The following is a 14,956-nucleotide window of genomic DNA, read 5'->3' on the forward strand; positions in this document are numbered from 1 at the left end:
TTTTCCTCCTTAGGGCCGTACATGCAGCATATGGAAGTTCCCAGGCTGGGGTTGAATTGGAGCTCCTGCAGCTGCTGGCCTACACCACAGCCACAGCCACAGCCACAGCAACGCAGGATCCGAGCCATGTCTGCAACCTACAGCACAGCTCATGGCAACGCTAGATTCCTGACCCACTGAGTGAGGCCAGGGATTGAACCCGCATCCTCATGGATACTGGTCAGGTTTGTAACCTGCTGAGCCACAATGGGAACTCCTGGCCCAGCAACTTCTGCATGCCATGGGCATGGCTAAATAAATAAATAAATAAATAAACCTTTTTGAAAAAAATTGTGAAAGTAACAAATGCTTTTGGGAAAAAAAATCAGATAGTACAGGGATACATAGCATTAAAATATAATTCTTATCTCAGTACCCCTTTACCATTTCCAGAAGTAATGGTAGTTAAGATGGGTCATCTTCCAAATTGTGTAATTTTGATAAAAAATGAACTTTTTTGTTTGTTTTTGTTTTAGAGTTGGAAGTAGGAGATTTTCCTTCATGTAGTTGATTGGGCCTTTACCCAGAGAACCCAGACCCAGCAAATTTGGGTGAAACAAGAACCTGCTTTAATGCCACCTCCCTTCCCACCTTGACCAAGTAGGGAAAGGAGGAAAGGGTCCTAGACTGTTGAAATGAAGGCCTGGGCTTGGCTGTATATGAGAGGTTCACTGTGAGCAAACTCACCCTCCTCGGCTCATTGAAGAGGTAGACTCTTAAAGAAACATGGAGAACAAATTGTGTGTTTTCAAGAGTGTAGCTTTGGTTTTTGGAATAGAGAGACGGCAATAGAAGGCTAGATAAAGCTGTGAAAAACAGCACATCACAAGGCAGAAGAGAAATGTTGTGTCTAGTTTCTGGGCACAGTCTCTCTCTTGGAGGATTTTATAATACTTTCCAAAACAATCGTTTTTTTTGGTAATAACTTGCCAGTATCAACTTGTCTAAACTCTCTTAAAGCCTTTGGTGATTTGGAAATTTCTTCTTCTTAGAACTTGCAAAGTGGACGCACATTCATCTGTTATTCCCCAAGGTTAGAGGGTTGTTCCATCATACAGGCACTGTATGGTACTTGATATATTTGTCTAATTGTAACGTAAATTTTTTTTTTTTTTTTTTTTGCTTTTTATGGCCACACCTACAGCATATAGAAGTTTCCAGTTTAGGGGTTGAATCAGAGCTACAGCTGCTGGCCTGTGCCACAGCCATAGCAATTTGGAATCCATGCTGCGTCTGCCACCTACATCACAGCTCACAACAATGCGGGACCCTTAAACCACTGAGCAACGCCAGGGATCGAACCTGTGTCCTCATGGATCCTAGTCAGAGTTGCTAATCGCTGAACCATGAAGGAAATTCCTGTAATATATTAATTTAAATGTTGAAGCCATATCTGAAGTTCAGTTTGAAGGAAATTAAGGCCTGACCTCACATCTACAGGAGTGTCATCTTTTGGTGGCAGTGTAGTGGGTACTAGGGAGCAAAAGAAGCAAAGACCTGAGCTCCAGTCCTGACTCCATAACTTACCATCTGTGAGAACTGCAATAAGTGCCTTAACTCCTTGGAGACTTTTTCTTATTGGTAAAATGATAAGTGATAACAATTAACATTTATTAAATCCTTACTGATACTTGTTGTTCTAAGCACTTTACGTGCTTTTTTTTTGTCTTTTTAGGGCAGCACTCTTGGCATATGGAGGTTCCCAGGCTAGGGGTCAGATTGGAGCTGTAGCCACCAGCCTACACCACAGACACAAAAACACCAGCTCTGAGATGTGTCTGCTGCCTACACCACAGCTCATGGCAGTGCCAGATCCTTAACCCACTGAGCGAGGTCAGGGATCGAACCTGCATCCTCATGGATCCTAGTCAGATTTGTTACCTCTGAGCCACAAGGGGAACTCCCTGTTTTAAAGTTTTACTAGAGTCCTGTGCACTGTAGGTTGTTAAATTATCTTCATTTTACATATGAGTAAACTGAGGCTCAGAAAGGTAAATAGCTTGTCCAAGTCACACAGCAAGTAGGTGATGGAGCTGGAATTCACACTCAGGAAGTGTAGCTCTGGAGTTTATGCTTTTAATAATAATCCTGCTGACTTTACATAGTTGCTGTGAGCATCGATGATACCACTAATACGGCAGCATTCTCAGCCTACAAAGTGCTGTTCAACATAATTAACTTTGATATTGAAGTATATTTATGTAAATCAAAACTATAGTACCACCTCACATAAGTCAGAATGGCCATCATTAAGTCTACAAATAACAAATCTGGAGAGGGTGTGGAGAAAAGGGAACCCTCCAACACTGTTGGTAGGAATGTAAATTGGCACAACCACTATGGAAAACAGTATGGAGGGAGGTTCCTCAGAAAAGTGAAAATAGATCATGCTCTTGGATTGGAAGAGTCAGTGTTATCAAAATGACTGTACTACTCAAGGCAATCTACAGATTCAATGCAATCCCTATCAAATTACCAAGGACATTTTTCACAGAACTCGAACAAAATATTTTAAAGTATGTTTGGAAGCACAAAAGACTCAGAATAGCCAGACATCCTGAAAAAGAAAAATGGAGCTGGAGGAATCAGGCTCCCGGACTTCAGACTATACTACAAAGCTACAGTCATCAAAATCATGTGGTACTGGGACAAAGACAGAAATATGGATCAGTGGAACAGGATAGAAAGTCCACAATTCAACTCACATACCTACAGCCAACTAATGTGTGACAAAGGAGGCAAAAATATACAATGGAGAAAAAAGTAAAAGTAGAACTACCACATGATCCAGCCATCTCATTACTGGTCATCTATCTAGAGAAAACCATAGTTCAAAAAGATATATCCACTCCAGTGTTCTTTGCAGCACTTTTACAATAGCCAAGACATAGAAGCAACCTAAATGTCCACTGACAGAGGAATGATAAAGATGTGGTATATATATATATATATATATATATATATATATATATATATATACACCATGGAGTATTACTGAGTCATAAAAAGAATGAGATAATGCCGTTTACAGCAACATGGATAGACCTAGAGGTTATCATACTAAGTGAAGTTAGTCAGATAGTGGAAGACAAACATCATATAAAATCACTTATATGTGGAATCTAAAGAAAGGATACAAATGAACTTATTTGCAGAACAGAAACAAACTCACGGACTTTGAAAACAAACTTATGGTTTTCAAACCCCTTTGAGGAGGTAGGGGAGGGATGGACTGGGGATTTGGAATTGGCATATGTACACTGTGGTATATGGAATGATTGACCAACGGGGAACTGCTGTATAGCACAGGGAACTCTACTCAATACTCTGTGATAATCTATATGGGAAAAGAATATGAAAAAGAATGTCTCTCTATATAAATGAATATATACTCATAAATGAATCACTTATGAATCATTTATATATATATAAATGAATCACTGTTGTACAGCAGAAATTATTACAACATTGTAAGTCAATTACATGTCAATAAATTTTATTTTTAAAATTTTTTTGACTTTTGTCTTTTTAGGGCTATACCTGTGGCATATGGAGGTTTTAGGCTAGGGGTCAAATCAGAGCTGTAGCTGGGGCCTGCTCCACAGCCCCAGCAATGCAGGATCGGAGACACGTCTTCAACCTACACCACAGCTCACGGCAATGCTGGATCCTTAACCCACTGAGCAACGCCAGATCCTCATGGCTACTAGTTGGGTTTGTTATTGCTGAGCCACTCCGGGAACTCCATGTCATTACAAAAGGAAAAAAAAGAAGAAGAATGTGTAGGTTTGAAATAAGGCAGTCTCAGCAACCCAGACAAATAATTGAAGTGATAATCAGTATTCCTGCCACATGTTGAGTTAGCATTCAGCAGTGCAGTGCTGTGAACCATTGTTGACAGGGAACAAGTGCTAAAGTCTTAGGCACTTCTTTGTCAAAGGAAAGCGATAGCAACCATTAGGATGGCATTTTCCTCTCTGGAAGGTAGGAGAAGATCTTGGGAGGAGATTGTTTTTCATCCAGTTCACTGGATGGCAGGTGATTGACAGCTGCACTTGGTCCTTTGCCTTTAAGAGCATAAGGTAGAGGAGAAGGAAGCATTTCAACATGAGAGACCTGTGGCTGATTCACACCCCCACACACACACATGCATCTGCTTTTGCTATTATATCTATAGACATACCTTTTAGTGGTAATCCTGATTTCTAAAGAGAGGCTATTTTGTTCATCCACCTCTGTTTTGGAGGGGGTAGAGGGTGAGATGCGATGTGGTGCGCTGGGAAAGGCCTGGGCCTTTGGCAGACAGACCTAAGGTTGAATCTCAGCCACTCAGAACCACTGTGACCACTGAAGTAATTGAGAGTCAGTCCTCCAAAATTGGCGTATTGATGCTTATCTTGTTGAGTTGTCTTGGAGATTAAGGGACAGTTTAGCCTGGTGCTTGGCCCACAGTTGCAGTGGAGTATCTGGTAAGGGCCATGACTGTCTAAAAATCTTGGAAAACCAGGACAACTTTTTTTTCTTTACTTTTCTTTCTTTTTCTTTTTTCTTTCTTTCTTTTTTTTTTTTTTTTTGTCTTTTTAGGGCTGCACTTGCAGCACACAGAGGTTACCAGGCGAGGGGTCTAATCAGAGCTGTGGCCACTTGCTTACGCCAGAGCTACAGCAACGCAGGATCCAAGCCGTGTCTGCGACCTACACCACAGCTCACAGCAGCGCCAGATCCTTAACCCACTGAACAAGGCCAGGGATCGAACCCGAATCTTCATGGATGCTAGTTGGGCTCAATAACCACTGAACCACAATGGAAACCTCCCGGGACAACTTTTCTCCAAAATTTTAGACCTGGGGATTTTCTTGTAACTAGAGTCTTTCTCTCCTCTTCCCTGACTCATTCTTTGCTTCCCTTATCCCCAACCCCCTTCCTCCTACCCCACCTTCTTTGATAGTCATTATACAGAATTCATTTTCAGATTTTCATTTCAATTAGCCACCTAATATTATATTTAAGACTTGTAGCTGGTAGTATACTATAGCACAGGACTGCTCTGTACCTTAGTTAAGAGAGTCTTGACCAGAGCCTGGTGTCTGCGATCCCACTAGGGCTTCCACCTGCTCGAGGGCAAGCCAGCGGTACCAGCTGACCAAGAACATCCCATGAAAGAAAGATTTAACCTGAAAAGTTTTATCCATTTCCCTGTGAGTGGCAAAAATATTTTCATTTTTTTAAAAAGGAAGTTTTATTAGATCTGGAGAATGATACATATTTGGAAAATACTTGTCTCATTACATTATTTCAGTGAAGATAAGGTAGTATTTTGTTATCCTGCTCTGAAATAAAGGCAGCCCGAGGTGATATTTTTAGTCAGTATTTCGGCGTGGCATAGAATTTGTATATAGTCCTTTAATTCATAGTCTGAAATGGCTAGCAGCCCAGGAACAAGGGTTGTAATGCAATGATAGTGAAGGCTTATCTCAGACTAGACTGACAGGGACCATGCCTGACAAGCTTGCCTGATCTCAGGCCAGTGATCTACGGCATAGTAGAGATAAAAAGGTGAACAGGGCTTGATTCTTCCCTCTAACTTTGAGTTGGGAAATACTGAAAAAATAAACTAGCAATGGAAGCAGATGCTGGAAGTCATGATGTGGTGAGGCCTGATGGGCCCTGTGCAGGCAGAATAAGAGTCTTTGAAGTGGACCAGCTGTGGCATAGGAAGTGAGAGGGCCGGTCGGGAGCAGGCCCAGAAGAGGCAGAAACGTGAGCAGTGGGTGAGCATGAGGTCTCTGCAGACTGGTGTTGTGTTGTTCCCTAATGTAGCCTCACACCCCTCTGTTCTCACTCTTGGGTCCCAGCTTCTGTTGTAGCTCCATGATGGGTTCCTCAGGGGTTCCTGGGTGTGTCATTGTTACAGTGCCACTGGTGGTACTTGTAACTTGAGAGCATCTGTGTGCCCAGCTGCTGACAGAGCCTGACCAAGTCATACTTCTCTATTCCGGTGTCACAGTCCTGGGCGTAGCGCTTTGGGGGTGAAACTGCCTCTGCCCACTAATTGTGAGACCTTGGACAAGTTTTTAAAACCTTCTAAAGCTTTCTGTTTCTTCCTCTGTGAAAAGTAGGCTGTTATTGTTGGTCGTATATTCTGCATATGTATCATAAATATGTTTTTAGACTGAGGATGCGAGGTATATATACTGGATTAAATTGCTCTAGATTTTAAAACCCAGATAGATGCCTAAATCAGTTATTGACCTTATGCTTGTGATTTTTCACTTAGGCAGTTTTTCATCAATTTTGAACTGTGTCTAAAAGACCAACCAAAGCTAATTAGGACAAAAGCCCTCTTCAGGGAATTTGGGAAATCTTAACAAATGTCTGATGAAAAACCCCATGGTGTATCAAGTCTTGATGTCTTGTGATCAGATTCCCAGGATTCAAGACCCAAGAAGAGGTCATTTCCTCGGCGAGAAGTGAACAGTATGGTGTCATTTCCAAGGATGCCACCAGCTTGCCTAGCCTAGTCATTTTCACAGTATCCCAGGCTTCTAGTACTATTTTTATTATGACCATATGTACCTGATGTGGCCCTCTGATATTTCTTCCATTCCCTGTATGCAAAGACCGTGTCGTAAGACTTCAGTATTTTCAGACTCCTCAGTGAATTTAGCTGAGAGATTAACATGTGTTTCAGGCTTTCGAGTCCCGATTTGGCCATTTATAGTGGCCAGTAGATTCCAATAGAGCCACTGTAATCACAGTAGGTAATATTTATGGAATACCTGGTGTGTGTCAGGTATTTTGGTTCGATGCTTTAACACACAGTCTCATTTAACCCTCAGATTAGACAAGGGGGGGAACCAGTATCATCCTCCTTGTCCAGATGATGAAATTGCAGTTTGGAGAAGTTCAGGAATGGGCCCAGTTTCCCACAAAACCAAAAAACGTTGCCAGATAACTTGGAGCTAAGGTTTATATAGTATTGCAAGTACATTTGAAGCATTGTAATACTGTATGACGTGACTCTGAGCAAAGAGCTCAAAAATACTCAAGTCAGGATGATTCAGTTTCATTTAACCCTCTCACCCCCACACATTGACTTTTACTTCAGAGCTGCTTTCAGACTAAAGCTCAGACCCCTCACCCTGACATTTGAGGCTCTCTGAAATTTGATCCCAGTCTTATTTTTCTAGACTATTACTCAGAGGAGGTCTTTGCTCAATGGATGCTGGTCCATTCTTGGTGTCTGTAGTGTGGTTGGTTGAGGCTTTATGCCTCTGTGCATGTTTTAATCCATGTAATAGTGAGTGTCAGGATTTCTTTTCTTTTTTTTTTTTTTTTCTTAAAGGCTGAATAATATTCCCTTGTATCTGTATACTACATTTTGTTTATAAATTCAGCCGCCAGTGGACACTTGTGTTACTTCTACCTGTTAGCTGTTGTGAACAATGTTACAATCAAAGCTGGGTGTATGATACTTGTTTTGAGTCTCCAGCAATTCATACTTAAAAAAACACATTTTGAAGAGTTACAGCTATCTTATAAAATTTTAGAAAAGGGAGACAGGGTTCAGCTATGACCTAAAACCTAAAATCTTATATGCTGCTTTTTGGGGAAACATTTCTATATCTAAATCTTGCCCATCCTTCTAGAATTGCCCAAATCCTCCGACTTATCTGTAGCTGACACTGGCCTTTCTTTCATTCAAACCCAAAGTACTTCTTTAGACACAAGTTCCTGTGATGAGGCATTCCTGGCTACTTTTGCCAAAGCTTTCCAGGCCTGACAGCATGGATTGTGTGCTGTAGTCAATAGAAAACAGATTCTTGGCTTTTTGTCCTGATTCCACTTTTGTCAGATAATGTGGTCCTACCACTTAACCTCTTTGTGTTCCATTGTTATAGGCGTTGAAATGGAGAAGTCATTTCTGTCCCATGAGGATTTAGGGAGAGTTTAGTGAAAACATGCCTCAGTGTATATTATATACCAGAGTTTTAATCAGTTTGGGGATGGATTTTTAGGAAATGACAGAGGCTGTAAACAAATCACTAAAAGTCATTCTGAAGAAAATAAGGAAGCTGGTAGGTAGGCAGACAGGGTGCCCAGTTAGAGTCTCAGTAGGGCAGGGGCTTTAAAAATACTGTTTTGGAAAAATTTGTAAGGAAGCCTCCAAATAGTCATCATGGTGAAAAGAAGTCATTGTAGGGTTTCCTTATACATGTTTTAGGGTTAGTTATAATTTTATTTTCAATTTCATGTGAGACATTGAAATATAAAGTTTCAGGGTTAGGGCTTCTAAAGATCTTAATGTTGTCCTGGAAAAAACTATGATAGGAAAAATGTGAAACTGTTGTGACTTTCTACGTGTGTGTATTAATGTTTCATTTACCTGGCGTTGTGGAGGAATGTGTGTACACATCTGTATAACTGAGACATACAGATATTAAAACTGTGCTTCACTGTTTAACTTGGAAAAAAAAAGTGGTTTTGGTTAGATATATTTCCAAAATATATTGCATATGTCCTTGTCATAGAAAACAGAATAATGTCCCTCTCTCATTTTGGCCTTTGATTGTTAGGCTGGGTTTGACTCAGTGCTGAGATAAAGTACGCAGGGCCTGCTGAGCTGAGCTGTTGGCTCTTCTTCTCAACAACTTTGCATTTTTATACTTTTAAGAATTCTTTTGATCACTTCTTACTTATTTTGCTTTCTTTGTTTCTTTGCTTCTCTTTTTCTTTTTCTTTCCCTCTGTCTTTTTTCCCTCTTCCATTAGTGGCCATTGTTTCTTCGCTTAGGGTGGGAGCACTTAACTTGGAATATCAACTGTGTGCAAACTTTTATATGCAGGTTTTTATGTGTGCTTTTGAGGGGGAGAAGGTCATAGCTTTCATTGGTATCTCAAAGCCGTCAACAGCTAAAAAGGGTTAAGAAGTGCTCCATGGCAGTATTTTTTAAAGGGCAAGTTTCAGCCTGTTAATTAGTGATGAAAGAAAGCCATTTAGTCGATTAGGACCAGCAGTTTTAAAACATTTTGTAATGAATATCAGTACATTGCATGTGGTAAAGATATTTATGGCTTTGTGAAACTTTTATTTCATATACTTGTTTACACATATGTCTGTGTATGTAAATATACACTCAAACACACATGCTTGGTTGTGATAAAATTTATTTTTTACGATGAGTCATAGCCAAACCCTTGAAACATACGCCAGGGGAAGGCCCTAATTTACAGATGTGGCCGCTATTTCTCTGTAGAGTGCTGAGATGCCATATGCCAAGTTCATTGTAAATGTGGTTAAAATGAAAGTAAGCAAAGCTAGAAGAATTTTCTTTTCTTTCTGAAATGTTCACAGAATTAATTACATAGGACCATTTAAAGGGGAAGGTAAGGTGAAAGATGTGCCAACAGTGACACCAGCATGGTTGTTGCATTTGAGAGTAAAACCTTGCCCCGTGAGCCCTGAAGGTAAAGGCCAAAAGCAGCGGTTTTCGACTGTGGTTACACATTTCTTTATCTGGGGAGATAGAGGTATAAAAGATGGGAATGCCTGGCTCTTCTCCAGACCATAGAATCTCTGAGAATGGTGTTCTGGAAGAACTTTCTTATAGAATAAAATGCCTGGTCTTTGGGTTATAGATCTGTGAGGAGCTTTTGCTCTGGGTTCTGGAGTGTGATCTGCAGAGTGGATGTTGCTGGACGTGCATTCTCCAGAAAAGACTTCAGTTTTCAGTGCAATCACAATAGGAGCACTCAGGTGTTATTTGGTTATTTACAAGGCATCTGTTCTGGAATTCTAAAGATATCTGAAGTATGAAGACAGAGGTTGTTTTGACTTAGGAATGTTTGTGCATTCTTGATTTAATGTCTGCCCTTGAGAAGTGAAAGATAAACTTGCTGGTTGAATAAGCTATTTGTCGAAAGGTAGAGGTTTTCCTCTCCCTCTTCCCTTTTCCTTTTCTCTCCTTTTCCCCTCTCTCCTCTCCCTTCCCTTCCTTCCTTTCGCCCCTCCTAGATGACAGAGGCTGGTCCCACGGGGTGGTGGGGTACATGCGTCAGGACTTGAGGGCTGGGAGCATGGAGGTGGTGAGCTAGGATGGCTCAGGGTGGCTAGAAAGTTGGTTACACCTAGTAAGTATAACTCCACTGGGAGTTTACGAGAGTCAGAGTCAGACTTGCCTCTGGCAGAGAAGGTGGATAGAACCTAGCTGGTCAGTAGTCCTTGCCATTATGTGGAAGGAGTCCTTTTCTGTGTGATCAGCCCAGTAGAAGAACAGGCTCTAGATTCCAGTAGGAGGTTCTCTGAGCCTTTTGGGACACAGGGGCCAGATGGAGTGTGAGCGCAGCTCAGGAGTGGCCTGGTGGGTGGGCTGAGCTAAACTGCTGGAGGCCTTTTGTGGGCTCTTGGCACCCACGGGCATCCGAATCCCAAATACTCCTGGTGCTGGACACACTACATTCCTACCTCTTGTTTCCAGTCAGTAAGTAAGTGAGCAGAACTCCAGGGGGGTCAAGAGATGGATCCTTTTTGCTTCTCCCTTTTGTAAAGGTTACAATGCTTTTCTTTCTTTTCTTTTTTTCTCCTTTGCATATTTGAAATAAAAAGGACACAGAACATCTCCAGCTCTCTTAGGCATGTACTTGAGTGTAAGAAACTTCACTCAAGTTTCTTAATTCCAGTGGTGACTTCATGACTTAGTTTACATACCAACTTTAAATTGCATACAGTTGCTTGTTAAAAAAACGCAGGTATCAAGTCAACCCTTGGTATCTGTGGGTTCCTCATCCATACACTCAACCAACCACAGATTGAAAATATTTGGGGGAAATGTTCCAGAAAGTTCCAAAAAGCAAAACTTGAATTTGTCATGAGCCAACAACTATTTACATAGCGTTTACATTCTTTTTTAAGGTATTATATAAGTAATCTAGGAGTTACTGTTTTGTCTTAGTGGGTTAAGAACCTGACATAGTATCGGTGAGCTTGAGCTTGGGGTTCCAACATGGGCCTTGCTCAGTGGGTTAAAGATCTGGTGTTGCCACAAGCTGCGGCTTGGGGTGCAGGTGCCCCTCAGATCTGGCATTGCTGTGGTTGCGGTGTAGGCCAGCAGCTGCAGCTCCAATTCGACCCCTAGCCTGGGAACTTCCATATGCCACAGGTATGGCTATAAAAAGAAAAAAAAGTAATCTAGAGATGGTTTAAAGTACATGGGAGGGAGGATGTGTGTAGGTTATATGCAAATACTGTGCTCTTTTATAGAAGGGACTGGAGCATCCTTGAATTTGGGTCAGTCTCTGCAGGCTGTCCTGGAACCAATGCCCCAGGGATACTAAGGAACAAATGCATATCATTTATAAGTCCGAAGTTAATTGATGTAAAAATGAACTGTCTGGTCACTGTTGTTCTGCTCTCTGGGACGGAGGTTTAAACTGTTACACAGTTACCTGAATGTAGAGTAGACAGCTACTTCAAACTGGAATAGGATTGTAAACTCCACCTAGCCCATCCACTGCTGCCGGACTGTTTTCGTGTCTCAGCGAGGAGAGCTGAAACTGTGAACATTTGAGTTATTCTATTGGCATATTGGCAGATGTGGGAATGTTTAAATCTTTTTTTTTTTTTTTTTTTTGGTCTTTTTGCCTTTTCTAGGGCCGTTCCCATGGCATATGGAGGTTCCCAGGCTAGGGGTCTAATTGGAGCTGTAGCCACCGGCCTACGCCAGAGCCACAGCAACATGGGATCCGAGCCATGTCTTCAACCTCCACCACAGCTCATAGCAACACTGGTTCCTTAACCCACTGAGCAAGGGCAGGGACCGAACCCGCAACCTCATGGTTTCTAGTCGGATTCGTTAACCACTGCGCCACGACGGGAACTCCTTAAATCTCTGACTAATACACATAGAACCTTCAAGGAAGAAATCCATAAACAGCAAGGACGGCTGTCACAGTAGAGGACAGACCTACGAGGTCAAGATTAGAGGGTACATACCTGAAATATTAATAGAAAGTGGAATGGAAAGGGAACACTGCTTCTTTTACTGTTTGTTTATTTAGATTGATAAGGCTTGTCCTGCTTGGCCCTTTTTCTGACTTGTTGAGCCGTATTGGTGTATTATACCCTCCCCTGCCTCCTGGCCCCCAGTTAATGGCATAAAACAGCAACCATCTGTTTGCACACAATTTTTTTAGACTGAGTACCCATCAGTGTGTCTTCTGCTGGTCTCACCTGGGGTTACGCATGTGGCTTTGGGTGTCTGGAGGCCTAACAGGCTGGATGGTTTAGAATGGCCTCACTCGTATGTCCGACGGCTGTCAGGTGCCTTGGCTTTCTCTGTGACCTTTCCAGCAGATTAGCTCAAGCTCATTCACGTCATGGCTCCTAGCCACAGTCATAAAAAAGGGATATACCCTAACACACAAATGTTCGAGCCTCTGCTTGTATCTCATTGGTCAAATCAGTCACGTAGACAAGTCCAGATTGAAAGGATGGAGGTAAGCTCCAGGCATCCCTGCAAGGATCCTACCACAGTAGGACAAAGCAACCGAGGGGCAAGGATATTGTTTAAGGATTTGATTGGTGGCAACACATGGCGTATGGGTTTAATAAACTATTAGGCACGGTATAACAGTGTACTTGGTATTGTATTTCAACAAAGAATAACTGTATGAAAGTGGTTTGTACCATCCACTTTCTTAGTGATGAACAGGCCCTGTGTGAATCAGTCATTCAGTTTGTTATTTATGGGGCATCATACATGGGCCAGACCTGACCTAGGTGGTAGGGAAACAGCTGGGGAAAAAAAAGCACACATAATTCACTATGTATAAAAGTCACAAGTAACAAGAAACTTAAGACTTGCTAGTGTAGCTTTTGAGTTTGAGTTTGAGGCAGCCAAGTTTGTTCTCCATGCAAGAATGCCACACAGGCAGATTTTTATCAAGAATTTAGCCACTGTGAAATTTGGTTTTAAAGAGCAACTTGATAATTGGTTTCTCTGCTAACAGCCAATGTATGTTTTAATTATTGTAGTCAAGAAGCTACCTACAAAGGGAGATTCATGTACTTTTCTGCTATTTTTATTTTTAGGGCCACACCTGAGGCACATGGAAGTTCCCAGGCTAGGGGTTGAATCAGAGCTGTAGCTGCTGGCCTACACCACAGTCACAGCAGTGTGGGATCCAAGCCGAGTCTGCGACCTACGCCACAGCTCACAGCAACACTGGATCCTTAATCCACTGAGCGAGGCCAGGAATCGAACCTGTGTCCTTATGGATGCTAGTCAGATTTGTTTCCACTGAGCCATGATGGAAACTCTGATGAAGGCTAATCTTTTAATCAACAGATGTTAAGGAAATAAACCAATCATTGTATTTTCATATCTACCAATCTAACTAATTTTAGTATATTATATAGGCTACTCAAATGATCATTCGGTCTCCATCATCTCCCATATACTTGCCCAGGTGGGTTGGAATGTGAAGAAACCTTGGAAAAGTCTTGTCAAAATGGGATAAGTTAGGAAACTTGGAGTTATCTCTTGTCAGGCAAGATTAATTAGGTCCTAATGCTAGCCTGTCAGAAATAAAGGTGAAAAATTGCTTGGGAACTGAGAGTTTTTCTTTCACAGCAGCAGTCTTGTCACCTCTTGATAAGATTGCATTCTTCTGGCATGAAAGGAGGTATAAAAATCACCTGTTCAGTTTTCCAGGTTAGGGGAAGTCTTTCATAATTAAAACAATTGTGACCCATGTTTTAAAAGAATCAGAACATTCCTACTGTTCTGTTTTCTGTTCTGTTTAATTTTCCAGAAAGATCTGACAATTTCCTCGACTCCAGCGGTGGCAGTACTAGAAAAAGTTGTTGCCTAAAAATGTCACCTTTTGTTGCATGACCAATGGGAAGTTGGAGGAGACTTTTGTTCTTCCTTCTTTTCCTTTCTTTTTTTCACCTTTTTCTTAAAAAAAAATTTTATCACTGACATATTTTTGTTAGTATCCCTCCTCCCACCCTAGCCATCTTTATAATGTTGAAACTGAAAGGAAGAATGGAGCTGCTAAAATAAGTTACAGTTAAGTGACTTTTGATTGCAGCACTGTGCTAGTCTTTGTACAGAATGACCTAAACCAACCTTGCTGTCAGGAATTTAAGATCGAAATGAAAAGGAAGATAAAATAGTGTTCTGATTTGCAGTGTGAGAGGGTTACTGTCTGCTAAAATAGAATACTGATCCCTCTGAAAGTACCTTTAAATTCTACATTAAATTTATTATTTTTAAATTTTTATTTATTTTTTTGGTTTTTAGGGCCACACCTACGGCATATGGAAATTCCTAGGCTAGAGGTCTAATTGGAGCTGTACCTGCCGGCCTGCATCACAGCCACAGCAATGCCAGACTTGAGCCACGTCTGCAACCTACACCACAGCAACACTGGCTCCTTAACTCACTGAGTGAGGCCAGGGATCTAACCTGCATCCTCGTGGATACTAGTCGGGTTTGTTACTGCTGAGCCATAACAGTAACTCCTTTTCTACATAAAATTTAAATTCGACATGAAGTATACTCTTTCATAAAGTACACTTAAATTCTGATGTTACAGTCCTCTAGATATAATATGATATCATTTCGTTGGAATGCCCACGGGATAACTGTGGCTCTCATACCGAATGGTCTGAGCCCACTGTAGAGAGTAACAGGCTCTGTAAGGGCAGTGCCAGAGTCACAGCCCCATTGGATAGGTATGGCCGTGGGCAGGGAGGAGGGGAAGCCTGGATTGCTGTGCGCTGAAACAGGAGAATAAAGATGAGAGAAACAAACACCAGTTCTAACTGGAATCAAGGAGAGCATGGCTCTTGCTCACAATTAGCCACGGTTGGTGATGAAATTTTTGGCAAGTATAACAGGGCTTTTGGAGAA

The 14,956-nt window shown here is 41.6% G+C and overlaps 1 protein-coding gene across 10 annotated transcripts in view; it reads left to right on the forward strand.

Annotated features, from left to right (window-relative positions):
* The window catches only part of MYO1B (myosin IB), a 192,011-nt gene that overhangs the window by 40,645 nt on the left and 136,410 nt on the right, over positions 1-14,956 (forward strand). The gene's annotated exons all lie outside the window — the stretch shown is intronic.

The sequence above is a fragment of the Sus scrofa genome, chromosome 15, assembly GCF_000003025.6.
Source record: "Sus scrofa isolate TJ Tabasco breed Duroc chromosome 15, Sscrofa11.1, whole genome shotgun sequence".
Lineage (NCBI taxonomy): Eukaryota > Metazoa > Chordata > Mammalia > Artiodactyla > Suidae > Sus > Sus scrofa.